The 14,078-nt window shown below is 39.3% G+C and overlaps 1 pseudogene; it reads left to right on the forward strand.

Moving 5' to 3' along the window:
- Window positions 1-12,997: 12,997 nt before the first annotated feature.
- Window positions 12,998-13,687, forward strand: LOC121102943 (annotated as a pseudogene).
- Window positions 13,688-14,078: the final 391 nt, after the last annotated feature.

Here is a 14,078-nt window from a genome sequence, read left to right on the forward strand (position 1 = left end):
CCAATAAGAAAAGCAGAGGGATGACAAGGAATTCCAAAAATTAATCTCCAGAAGGGCTACAATGAATAAAAACAACACTGAAATTCATTAGTATTGGTTGGTATACAAACTGAAACAACAAAGAGACCCTATTTACCCTCATTAGGCATAGAAACTAGAAAAGCTCAGATACTCGTAAAGTCATTGGCAAATAGAGGAAAGAGGAACACCTACTTTCATTGAAAATGTGGAGAGATACAGCATTCTCTGGGAAGGAAATCTGGTATTACTGGGTCACCTTTATGCCTGCACAAAGGAAATAGTCACATCACAGAAAAGGGAAATGAAAATGATCAAGAACATAGAAAATTATGCTCATCCTCAAGTATAATTAATATCATATAACAAACTAACAGTGAGATGCATTTTTTAACCTAACTGGATTAACAAAATTGAAGAGTTTCACAATACCAAATGTTAGTACAGGTGTAACTTAAATAGAACTTTTATCAATTTTGATAACTATAAATTAATGCAACTTTTAACTATGACAGTTGGAGCATATGTCTGTTTGAATATTTAAAGGAATGTACCTTAGATCCTGCAATTAAAACCCTCGAGTAGTTCTTCAAATTATATTTGACAAGGATACAACAATATATGTTGAAGGAAAGTTCACATGGCACTGTATTCATGTCTAAAGAATAGAAAATCCATAAGTGTCCATTAATTATGGATATGGTTAAGCAAACGTTTTAGCATATTTATATGATGGACATAATTTATTTTTAACGCAGTTAGATTTATAGTGCTGTGAAATCAAAACTAAACTATAAGTAATGTAAGTCCAAACACAAACACAAACAATAAAAATTCATAATTACCAGCTATTTCGTTAAGGTGATGAATGATGCTTTGTGAACCTAAATCTGCCAGTGGAAATATGATTGGGGATTAACAAGTGCAGGGCATTTCCTTCGAATCCCACGTGGCTTACTACCATCTGATAACCTATTCTTCCACCTGTTCTCTCTTACATTTTTGACATCTTAAGAGGATATGAATGCATCATTTCATCAAAATTTACCCTTTTAAAAATATTTCTATTAGCTTGAGAGAGCTATAGCAGATAGTTCCATTTCCCATGTGGTCAAACCAAAGTCTTAATTAAGAGTTGAAAAGTCTCATTCTGTAAACCGTCTCATGAACTATTCCTACAAAAGAAAAGCTTGACTTTATGTCCAGTAAATTAACAACTTTAATATAAGAGCCCACCCAACCCCCGGCTACCATGTTGCTATTAAGGCCATGCTAACCAAATTCAACTCCTACCACTTAAGGTGGTCACATGGCACCAGAACAAACCACAAACCAAAAATGAAAGCACAAGGCCTGCAGTGCGGCTGTATAAATTTAGAAAGTTGGCATCCAGACAATCCAATATTCAAGTATTTCACGTCTTTAATTACCATACAAATGAAAACACACGTTGATAACACACACTGAGACTATATCTGCTGAGCTATTTGAATGACTCTGGGTGTAAGGTTTCGCAGAGGGGTGTAGAAAGCTATGAGCTGGAGACTTTAGTCTGTGACCTCAGGTATAATCTCCTAAGTGCCCCAGGATACTCAAGGATGGCGGAATGCAAAGTTGAGGGCTTTTAAAGCTCCAGGGAATGCCCTGTTTACTACCCTCAGGACCTCACCTCTAAATACATTGTTGAGGGAAACTGCTCGTTCATGAAACTGGGACCTAGGAGAATTTGAGAGTTTGTACGCGTTGAATGAAGTGAGGCAGAGAGGTGGGGTGGACCAGACTTAGGATGACTTAGCAGGCCCTGGGAGGCATTGCTTAGGAGCCAACCCACAACGGGTGCTGTCCTCCGAGGCTGGATCTGCAGGCTGCAGAAATCATTCCTCCCTTACACCCATCCTCGATGCCTCACCATGACCCCTGCAGCCCGCTGCCTTGCCTCCTCTGTCCTCAGTGTGAGATGGGACATGCTGTTGCTGGGTCTCAGTCTGTAGGAATGCTCAGAACCGCTGGAGGTTAGTGGGAGGTGGTTGGCATTGGGAAAGGTAAAGTTGGCGCATTTACTTTCTTACACATCAATGTTTTTCCTTGCCCTGACTCCGAGAGACAACAGTTGTATTCCCACTCTTCTCCAGAAAGCACAGCCCAAAACTCCTAGTTTAGCACTTTCTTCATCAGGGATGGGACTCCTTCCAGAGGATCACAGAGGCTGTGCCTCTTGGCTGTGAAAAGCACTGCCTGATTTTCCTTTCTCCCGTGTCAGCCCTTCAGGCTTCCTTTGTTTCTTCAGCTTAGCTGTGATTCCACCATCTCCCACAGAGCAGGCAAGGGGCTGGGAAGGAAACAGGAAGCTTGTTTGAGTGAACCCCATCAAGAGCCTTTCTCGGTCTTGACTGTTCCCTGGGCTCAGGCGAGTGAAGGAATCTCAGACTGCATCAAGGTACACTGTTTGGGAAGGCTGGGCACTCGCCCCTCCAAGCCCCTGGTGATAGGACAGACAGCAGAGCGTGTCCTACATTAATGCAGTGCTGTCCTTCTAGTCCAGAGGAGGATACTCTCGCCCCACTGTTGGTGCCCTCACACACAAATTTGGCTACTGTGGTACTCTCTCACGCATGTCAGGCGCGTTGTCTCAAACACCAGCCTTGCCTCAGCATCCAGTTGGCTCAGTATCTGTGACGCCTTATTGTGAAAAAGAGTTGGTGGCTGGGGGTACATGAACATGAAATACTTCAGTGAGTACATTCGTGGTGTGTGTGTTGTTCATGCGTTTAGTATAAGATCTTGTGAAGTTGGCAGTGAGTGGTGCAAGGCGGCGCCTGTGGCGTGTGCATGTGGACAAGGAATAATGCCACGTGATAACGTGTGTAAAGTAGCCACAGTCACTAAGAGAAGATATCTGGAAAGGCCACAGTAGTTACAGCGTTATTAGGGCCTCAGAGGATAAAAGATGCATTGCCTGTCCCTTCAGTCAGACAAAGCCAGACTTACAGATCTCTTCCTGGCTTCCTTCTTCTTTTTCTCCACATCTCTAGATTCCTGTCCTCCAAGTCCAACTTCTGTTCCCCTGATTTCTTCTAACTTTTTTCTCCTTATTGTATTTTTCCTTTAAATTCTTTTTGATTTCAGCTATTTTTTTATCTGAATTAGATAAAGATACATCATTGCTTACTTAATTAGGGGTACAGTTGGCAGTGTTACATGCAAATCTTTGAGAATTATGAAAGAAACTTTGTCCCTCAGCCTTCTTTTGAAATAGAAAAAGGGACATTACATTTCATCTATTTCCTTCCTTTCTCACTTGATTTGTATTATTCTCCTGTTTGAGCTTTTCCAATCCACATACACACTTATATATGTGTAAATGCACAAATCCTACCTTTAAGAGATAGAGGAGTTAGTCGCTTCTTAAGCATAATGTAGTCTCTCCCTGGATACTAAGTTTTTGTTGTATGCTCAGAGTTTATCAATGAGTGTAAGGGTATTTAATGGAACCATGTCTAGAGAGAAAGAAAGATACACAAACATGCCTACACACACAACAATCGGTATGTAATTCTGCCCATACATGTTATTTCACAACACTCTTTGAGAACATCGCTACTGAGTGTGAACAACATCTTTCATCTATGGAAGATACAGATCTACTTTACTTTTAATTTACGGCGTTAAGTGACACTCAAGACTACAGCTACAGCTGTTTCTTGAAATGGAGCTGTCTGAGAGCATTATGCGAACTACTTTCCAGTAAATTTTAATTTAATCTTTATACCCACTGTGGTTTATTGTATTTATCCTTATTCACATCTAGGAAACAGAGGCATAACAGGAGTGTGAATCATGTGGCCAAGGCCACAGAGGGCTAGTAAAAAGAAGATGTTAGCAACTTATGCGAATGCACTCATCTGGTGATTTTCACATCACTGCTGTAGGCCCATTTCACACCATGAGTATTAGTTATACCTTTAAGAAAACTAGTAATTCAATTTAATGCATCACCTGTTGTTAGACCATGGGTTGTTTTATTCTCTGGAAACAATCACTAACAGTAGAATATCCTTTGAAACAAGGAGTTTTATGAAGGCCTGTAATTTATTTCCAATATAAAAGTCCTAAAATAGCATTGTTGTAAAAGGTCAAGAATCATTTGTAAATTTTATAAAACTTTGAATTTGCCTTCAGAGAGGTTTATAATGCTTTGCATCCTACATTTTCATATCAGTTTGCCCCATTCTCAAAAATACAGCTGGAGATTTCATCTATTTCAGCTTTGCTAATGTCAATGGAGAGCACAATAGCTACTATTTTTGTTTCCTATTTCTCTGGAGGATAAATATTCTTTACACGTTTGTCATTTGGATTTCTTTTCTCTGAATTGCCTATTTAACATCCTGTTTGCATCATTTCCATTCATATTATTTTACTATTTTAAAACATCTTTGAGGTTAGTTTCTATTTGTTGTTATTATTTCAATGTAATCTGTTCTTGTGGTTTTGATTGTAAATTTCTCTTTTTTTATTTTAATGTTTTTAATTATAATTGTTAGTCAGCATACATACATCCCTTGGTTTCATGTAAAGTTCGATGATCTATTAGTGGCGACACCTGGTGCACCAGCATTATGCAGGCCCCTCTTACTACCCATCACCAGTCTATCCTCATTCCCCCACCTCCCCCTCTCTGAAGCTCCTCAGTTTGTTCGTCATCGCATCAGCTTAGCATGAGTGTGGGCACAAAGCCCAGCTAATGAAGCGGTGAGCGATAGCAGCAAGCGGCGTAAACGGCGTATGTGCGGGCGCCGTGCATGATGGCATATATGTAAACTAATTGTATATACAGTACGTAAATAATGTTCAAGAGACGCAATGGGGGGCAGCTACGTAGGTACGCAAGGTAGTAGCATAACATACGTACTAAAATACCGTTGCTGTAGTTTTTACAACAGATTATTAGCCAACCAGTTGTAGAGTCAATCTCAGTTTATTTTGTCTTTTTCCTTCCTGATCTATTCAGTCCATAGATGAGAGAAATCAAATGATAATTGTCTTTCTCTGTCTTGACTTATTTCACTAGCATTATCTCCTCCAGTGCCATCCATGTTGCAGCAAATGCTTGAGAAATCGTTTTCTGATTGCTGAGTAATATTCAATTGTATATATGGACTTCAAGCTTCTTAATCCAGATCTGTTGAAGGGTATCTCGGGTTCCTTCCACAATTAAGCTTTGTGTGGACAATTGCTATGAACATTGCAAGCATATGATTTTGCTTCCCTTCACTCTACGGCTTGTATTTTTTGGGGTAAATACCCAGAGTGCAATGGCTGGGTCATAGGGTAGCTCTAATTTTAACTTTTGATAAAAGGGACCTCCACACTGGTTTTTCCAGAGTGGCTGCGCTATTACCTAGCATTCCACCAACAATGTAGGAGGATCCTTTCTCCACACTCTCCAGCAACATTTGTTTGTTGTCTTGTACACATTTTTGCCATTCTAACTTGGCATAAGTGATATCTTAATGTGGTTTTGATTTGAGATTCCTGAGTGGCATGATTTTGAACATTTTTTCGTTGTGTCTGTTAGCCGTTATTTTGTGTGTCATATTGAAAAGCGTCTGTTCATATCTTCTGACCCATTTTTTGATTTATTTGTTTCGATGTATTGAAGTTTGAGAAGTTCTTTGTACGAATCTTTGGATACCAGCTCAATCTGTAGCATCATTTGCAAATATCTTCCTATTCCGATGAGCTCCTCTATGTTTTCCTACTGTTTCCTTAGCCTTGTAGAAGCTTTTTATCTTGATGAAGTCCACGCAGTTTTTTCTTTTGTTTGTCTTACTCTTTGGAGATGTGTCATGAAAAAAGTTGCTGTGGCCGATGTCAAAGAGGTTGCAGCCATGTTCTCCCCTTCTAGGATTTTGATGGATTCCTGTCTCCATCGTGGTCTTCATCCATTTGGAGTTTATCTTTGTGTATGGTGTGAGAGTGGTCAGTTTCACCTCCTTTGCATTTAGCTGTCCAGTTTTCCCGCAGCATTTATTGGAGAGAGACTGTCTTCTTTTCCCCGGATGTATTTTCCTGACTTTAGCTCAAATATTAGTTGCCCAAAGAGCTGAGGGTCCATTTCTGGGCTCTCTTATTCTTCCATTGGTCTATGCGTGTCTGTTTTTGTGCCAGTACCATGCTGCTCTTTGTGATCACAAGCTTTGTAGTACAGCTCAATCCGCACTTTGATGCCCCCGAGATTTGTTATAAATTCTTGGCGATTAGTGATGCTTGAGCATCTTTTTATGCCATGTCTGTTCTCGTCTGTATGTTTTCTTTTTGATAAATGTCTGTTCATGCCATCTGACTATTTTTTTATTGGATTATTTGGGTTTACAGTGTTGGGTTGTATAAATTTCTTAATATATTTGAGATACTTTTACCTTTACTGGATATATCTCGAAATGTCTTCTCCCATTTCAGTAGTTGTTCTTAGTTTTTGTTGATTGTTTCCTTTGCTGTGCAGAAGACTTGTATTCTGAAGTAGTCCTAATAGTTTATTTTTGGTTTTTGTTCGAACCCCTTGGGACATATCTAGAAAGATGATTTGCTGAGCCAATGAGAGAAATTACTGCACTGTGTGCTCTCTTTCTCAGGATTTTTATGGTCTGGTGAGTCTCACAGCGAGGTCCATATTCCATTTTGAGCTTTATTTTGCATGGGAGTGCTTAAGAGTGGTCTTGTTTCATTCTTTTGTGCTGTAGCTGTCCAGTTTTCCCAACACTATTTGCGAAAACCTGTCTGTTTCCCCATTGCATATGTTGCCTTCCTTTGTCAAAGATTAATCCACCATATGTAATGATAGGTTCTATTTCAGGCTCTCTGTCTCTAACCTATACGCTATACATCTATTGTTGTGCCAGTACTATATTGCCTTGTGATTACTACAGTTTTGCAGTATATCTGGAAATCTGGGACTATGGTACTGAGTAGTTTCTCTTCTTCTCAGGATTGCTTTGGCTAGTCAGGTTCTTTTGTGGTTGGTTCCATACATGCTTTAGGATTATTTTGAATTAGTCCTGTGAAAAATGTTGATATTTTGATAAGGATTGTAGTTAAATCTGTAGATTGCTCTGGGCAAGTGTGGATATTCTAACAATATTTTGGTTTTTCCAATCCATGAGCAGGAATATTTTTTCCATTTGTCTATCTTTAATTTCTTTCATCAGTGTTTTATAGTTTTCAGAGTAGGTCTTTCACGCTGCAGTTCATTTCCCTTAGTAAATTGTTCTCTTTGGTGTAGTTATAAAGGGGATTCTGTCTTTAATCTCCCTTTCTGCTGCTTCTATTAGTGTGTAGAAATGCTTCAGGCGAAGTGTCTTCTGTGTGTGCTTCATTTGCCCTGCAGTTGAGTCCTGGCCATTTTTTTCCCTTCAGTCCAGTATGTCTGCCAGAGGCTCTCTTTTGCCCTTTGTGTAAAGTGCGTGTCCCTAGATGAGTGGGTCACATTTTGATAAGGTGTGCACTGGTTCACATGTGAATCGGCCTGCTGCTGCTTCAGTACTGAGGTCCACAAACTGTGTGGGTCAGAAGATGAGGCTGGGGGGTTTTGAGTGGTCTTCTGTGGGAGGCCTCCTGGAGCTGGACCGAGCATGCTTTAAGTGTGACTGGGAAGGATGGAACTGCCAAAGTGTGGGTGGGCAGAGAGCTTGTGAGCAAGTTAGGTAGTGAAATTGGCAGCACTGTGCTGGTTCCCAAAAGTCTCTGTGTTTATGTTGGGATAAGAGAGGAAATGGTACCTGACAGCCCTTTGTTCCTCAAGAGTCTCCCGGATCATCTGCATCTGGCATCTCGAGATGAGCTTACTCTCCCTCCTGTGCTGCCCCTGTGTTTTCAGAAGCTACTTGCTTCCATGTATCTTCCCTGGCTGTTTTTTGCTGTTTCTTCCTGCTTGTTTTATTGCATGTCTCTTTTAAGGGGAACTTTGCTTACCTAACATGCCCTCTGGGCTCTGCTAGAACCAAGTCGCTGATTTTTATAAATTCAGTCTCTTAAGTCCCACTTGGTTGTAAGAACTCACAAGGTTTGGATTTCCTACCACTTTCAAAAGCCAAACGTTATGGGGTTTCATCTTCCCCTGTGCAGGCTCCCTGGTATGATATAGTCTATATTTGCACCACTGGCTAATTCCTCCCGCTTTTGGCACCTGCCACAGTCATTTCACTCCCAAAACCTTGACTTTACCCTTCCTACCTCATTCATTGTGAGGCCTCTTTTCACATTTAGTTGTGGGATTTGCTCTGTCTGGTGTCAGTCATTTTCTGGGTTATTACTGATGTACTATTACCTAGTTGTATTCATGGGATAAGACATGCTAGGTTCCTTCACCATCTTCCCAGGGTCTCAATGTCTTCCCTTTTAATTAGAATATTTTCCATTTACTCAATGTAATTTGAATACAATTGGGGTTAAGTCTACACATCTTATTAGTGTCGCTTTCATTTTTCCCAAGTATTCCTTCTTCTTTTCATCTTATTGGCCTTATGTTTGAGTATTTTTATTCCATTTTATATAGTCTGTTTATGTTTCTTGCTATGCCTATGGTTTTATATATTGCGTTTACAGTATTCATCTCAGTTTTATTCTTAGACTTGTCCTCTGAGAAGTAGCAAACTCATTGCCAGGAGTTTTCAGTGAAGTTTCTCCTCAATTCTGGATGGCTGGAATCCAAAATCTTGCTGCTTCTTGACTTCCAATAATTACTTCGGGAGGCTGGTCAGTCTTATACCTATGCCTGCCTTGCTTAATATTCAGCCCCAAACTTGTTCAGATTCCTAAAACCTCCGCTTAACTTTTGTACTTCCTTTCTGATGCTCTTTCACCTGTTCTCAAGCGTTCGGCACCAATCAAGTAGGATCTCTGTTTCCTCACCTCAGTGAGGCCATGAGTGCTCTGCTTAGGCTACCGAAGATCCATGGACCATGGTCCTCAGAGTGCCTCTTGGCATTAAGTTGGGACCATGGAACCTACCTGCCTTATTCCTCTGCTGTGCAAGGATTGCTTTCTGAATGCTGGCCTGTCCAGATCTGAATTATAGTGGATTCCATACTTCCATTTCATATTTGCTTCTAAAGCAAGATAGTTGGTCCTATAGCAGTTACTCTTATTAAGATCTAAAGCAGGGCGCCCTGTGGAGTGGGTTAAACCTCTGCCTCTCAGTCATGATCTCCAGGGTCCTGGGATTTAGGTCCCACATTGGGCTTTCGCTCCAGCTAGGGAGCCTGCTTCTACCTCTGTGCTTTCTCTCTCTCTCCAAAAAAAATAAAATACAGTCTTTAAAAAAAGACAAAGCAGATGCAATAAGTGACTTTTAGGACATCCTCGCTAAGTGCTGTTTAGATTTCTTTCCCATGTTTATATTTTCCTAATATTGGGCAATGAAGCGATGACCTATTAAAAACAACATGAAAAGAACAAGAATTAAAAAGAAAAAAATAACCACCATAATTCCAATATCCAGAACGTCATCACTCCCAACATTTTGGAGATTTTTCTTCGGTGCTCTGCTACTTGACCTTTGGCCTTTATCTTTGCATTGGTCCCCTATGGTACTAGCAATACCACTTGGGTGAGTACCAGTGGAAGATGATGCTCACACATATTATTATTGGATATTAATCTATCTGCGGTGGGGTATAAACAGAATACTCGGTAAGCATTGCTAGACAATAGGCGGGGCAAGAGTGACCAACGTTATAATTACCGACAGTGCACTGGAGAGAACGTTATTGGCACCTTTGGAATTTTAGAAGTAATTGTGGAGAGAAGTAGTTCTTTGAGTAACTGTCAACGATGCTGAGCAGTATACTCTTAGGCTTACTGTTTTTATTCAAAACTGAAACTTAGCGTGTCGTTTGACCAATATCTAAATTTGACTAATAATTTGCTCTCCTTCCACAAGCCCCTGGCAATGACCATACTCACTTCCGCTTCTATAGGTTTGAAGCTATTTTGGCACATAAGTGATATCATATAGTATTTGTCGTACTTTTTGTGAGCATGTTGTGGGTGTATGTGTATTTGTTCTTCTGTATCTGGCTTAGGCTTCATAGCACATGATGTCCTCCAGGTTCATCCGTGTTGTACATATGGAGGTTTGCGTTTCCTTTTAAAGGGTGAATAATATTCTATTGTGTGTTAATTCAAGATTTTTTATGCATTTGTTAAGTGGGATCATTTAAATGGCTACTATGTGTGACTGTTATGACACAGCTGCAATGAACATGGGAGTTCAGATATTTTTTTAACGTGGGAGTTCAGATATTTTTTTCAAGAATCTGATTTCAATTAGCTTGGAATATACTCAAAGTGGATTAACTGGATCTATGATAATTTATTCTTAATTTTTGAGATACCTCGAACTGTTACCACTAGCAGCTGCCCTAATTTACATTCCCACTCAACAATGTACAAGAGTTTTCCTTTTCTCCACATCCTTTACCAGCTTTATTACCTTCTGGGTTTTTGTATCTTTTTTATATCCTTCAGAGGCAATTACTCTTAACGTAATGTCAAATTTAGTGTTTCTTTGACTGACACTTGACAGATGATTAGTGATGATGTGCAACTTTTTCATGCCTCTTTAGCCCTTTGAATGTCTTCTCTGAGACATGTTTATTCATTTTTCACTCCCCGCTTACGAAAATTTGAGGATTATTTGCTTTATTTCTTTATTTATTTGGCCATTCAGTTAAGTCATGAGTTCTTATATTCATATATTAACACTTTATCAGAATACATGGTTCGGCAAATATTTTTTCTCAGTAGTGATTGCCTTTTCATTTGTTCGATTGTTTCTTTCCTGTACAGAAGCTTTTTGTTAGGTGTTTGTTTGTTTTTTTGTTTGTTTGTTTGTTTACCTCACTTTATGCTGATTGCTTGTGCTTTACGTTGTCAAATCCAAAATCATTACTAGTCTAATCTCCTAAGAGTTTACTCCTTTGTTTTCTTCATCAAGTTTATAGTTTCAGGGTGATTTGATTAATCCATTTTAGAGTTGATTTTTGTATGATGATCGTAAAGAAAGTCAAATTTCTTTTCTCTTTCCTTTTTCTTTTTTCTTTTTTTTTTTTTTCATATTGCATATCAGGTTTTTCCCCACCCCATTTATTAAGAGACTACTTCTCACTGTGTGTTCTTGCACCCTTCTCAAAGATCAGTTATTATATTGTGGTTTATTTTCTGGTTCTGATTATATTCCATTTGTCTATGTCTTGTTTTTAACCATTATTATATACATTGATACATAAATTTCCTTGTGAATATTTTTCTTCAATTAGAATTTTATTTAGAAATAGATTTATTTATTTAGAATAGATTCCTAAATTGGATTTAGAATGTGGGACAATTTATTGATGGTATTATATGATATTAGCCTAGGGGATCTTCTCTTGAGTTCTACAAAAGAAATGAGAAATATGAAAACTAAGACACTGCTTTTAACTTGACACTAGTCCCTAATGCTCACCAAGTTCAGAACTCTGGTAAATTAGGGCTGGAGCAGGGATTGTTTTTCCCTCTCTCTCTTCCTCTCCTCTTCACTCCCATCTTGTCCTCCTCTCCTGCCTCTAAATAAATAAATAAATCTTTTAAAAAATACTAGTTAGCCATTATTTTGAGTGATGTGCTTGTTTGTTGTTTAAGTATTAGCTAATAAGCATGAGTGAAAAAATGTATCTCTCGTTGTTGTGTTGTATCTTATGTAGTATAATACTATGACGTGTTTTATTATACTTAATATCTATTTGCATTTCTTCTTTCCTTAGTATTCCTTGGCCACATTATTTCTTGGCCTCAACCATTTTCAGTGTTTACTATGTAATCTTAATGATAATAAAGGTATTAACTATTTTTCCTGCAGTCTTCCTTCAAATATTTTCCCTCAGTTTGTAGTTTATCTATTATTTTATTCATGATATTACTATCTCAAGAAGGCTTTGATTTATGCTATACATTCTATATGTTTTCCTTAATGGTTTTTAGACAGATTGTATATCAGTCTGATCCTATAGATATCACAAGAATTTTAACTTATTCTTTTCCTGTTTTTTGTTGTTTTTACTTTCAGTATTTTACTCTTTAATCAAATAGGAGCTAATATTCAGTGTATTGAAAATGACTAAGGCTTTATTTTTTAAAGATTTTATTTAGTCATTTGTCGAGAGAAAAAGAGGCAGCAAGCAGGGGAGCAGCAGGCAGAGAGGAGGAATGCTCCCTGCCCAGCAAGAGACCAATGTAGGGATTCCATCCCAGGGGTTACTCGAGGATCATGACATGAGCAGAGGCAGATGCCACCTGGTATCCAAGGCCTTCTTTTTAAAGCAAGAACTAATTTATTTTTTTAAGAGGTCAAATTAAGTTTAATGCCTCAGGAAGCTGTTTCTACATTTTCAAGCATATGTTATAATTTAAATATGTGGTATTTGAACAGTTAGGTGGTGCAGTTATAACACAAGGTAATCCTAACTTAACAGTATATCATAGTCATTTTAAATTTAATATGTAGCAGGCATTTAGTAAAATCCACATGAGTCAATATCCTCATACAGAACTAGCCAAGAAGGCTTTTAACAATGCACCTCACCTATAGTTTTAAGGGCCTGGGGAAGGGGATTTGGGAAACAAGTGAAGTGGATTTACATTAGAATCCAACTAATAAGAATTAAAATATTCTATTTAGCATTAATTAGAATGGCATGATACAACAAGCTAGAAACTATCGATTTGGTTTGAAATGAGCTTGAATGATACTCTTCATACATCCCGATGTCACAAATCCAAGTTTGTTCCTTTTAATTGTGCAAACAGATAAAGAGCCATAAACTTCAATGGGAGAGGAAAACCAAACCTATACATGGCTGAGTTTCTTTTCCTTGGCTTCTCCAGGACTGGCAGACCGAATCCCTGCTATTTATTCTTTTCTCATCATTTATCTTTTGACATGTTGGAAACCTGCTCATCATCATCTCATCTTCATGATTCTCGACTCACCTCCATGTACTTTTTCTTGAAACCCTCTTTCAGATCTTCAGTCTCCACTAGCATTGTCCCTCAGAAGTGTTGGATCCACTTCCCTTGTAAAGAGGAAACTATTTCTTTTTTGGTGTATGGCACAGATAGCTGTCTTCCTTCTGGTTGGGTGTACAGAGGTGCACTGCTGGCGATGATGTCCTCGAGCCGTACGTGGCTGTCTGTAAGCCTGCACTACACCACCATCGCGGTGACCCCAAAGGTGTCTCTCCAGTTGGCCATAGGATCGTGGGCCAGTGGGCACTAGTTTCTCGAGTGGATACCACCTCGCGTCCAACTACCTATCAAGGACAGAACATTAATAATCACTACTTTTGTGAACTCCTGCCCTCCTGAAGCTGGCTTCAGCATGAAATTTCAGCCACGCAGAAATGGCCATCTTTGCAATGGGGGTGGTCATCCTTTGACACTCCTGTCACTGCCTGATCCTGTCTCCTACTGGAATATTATTTTCACTGTGAGTCCAGATGCAGTCTGGGGAGGGAGGACTCAAGGCTTTTCTACCTGTGGCTCCCATCTGATTGTTGTGTCTCTTCTATGGCTCCAGGAATACTTCATACGTACATTGCAGCCAAACTCCAAGACCGCAGAAAGGGAATAAAACGATATCTGCATGTTCTATACAGTGGTGACTCCAATGTTGAACCCCATAATTTATAGCCTGAGAAACAAAGGATGCAAAGGGGCTCTCGAACGTAGCTATGAGAAGTCCTTTTCTCGAGGACTTCAGTAAATCTCTCTGGGTCTTGACGTATTTAGTTAGTTTAGTTTAGTTCAGTTTAGTTTTAGTTTTTGGAGAGAGAAAGTAGAGAGCATGCACACGAGGGGGGCAGAGAGGAGAATCTTCAGCAGCCTCCCTGACAGTGCAGAGCTGACTCAGGGCTCCGTCATGACCCTGAGATCATGGCTGAGCTGAAATGGTCAGAGCAGCCTCATAGCTCCGGGCTACCAAGCACCCCTCGGGTCTGACTTTAGAACTATGGTAACATTCT

Source organism: Ursus maritimus, unplaced genomic scaffold (genome assembly GCF_017311325.1).
Source record: "Ursus maritimus isolate PB19 unplaced genomic scaffold, ASM1731132v1 scaffold_16, whole genome shotgun sequence".
In the NCBI taxonomy this organism is placed as follows: Eukaryota; Metazoa; Chordata; class Mammalia; order Carnivora; family Ursidae; genus Ursus; species Ursus maritimus.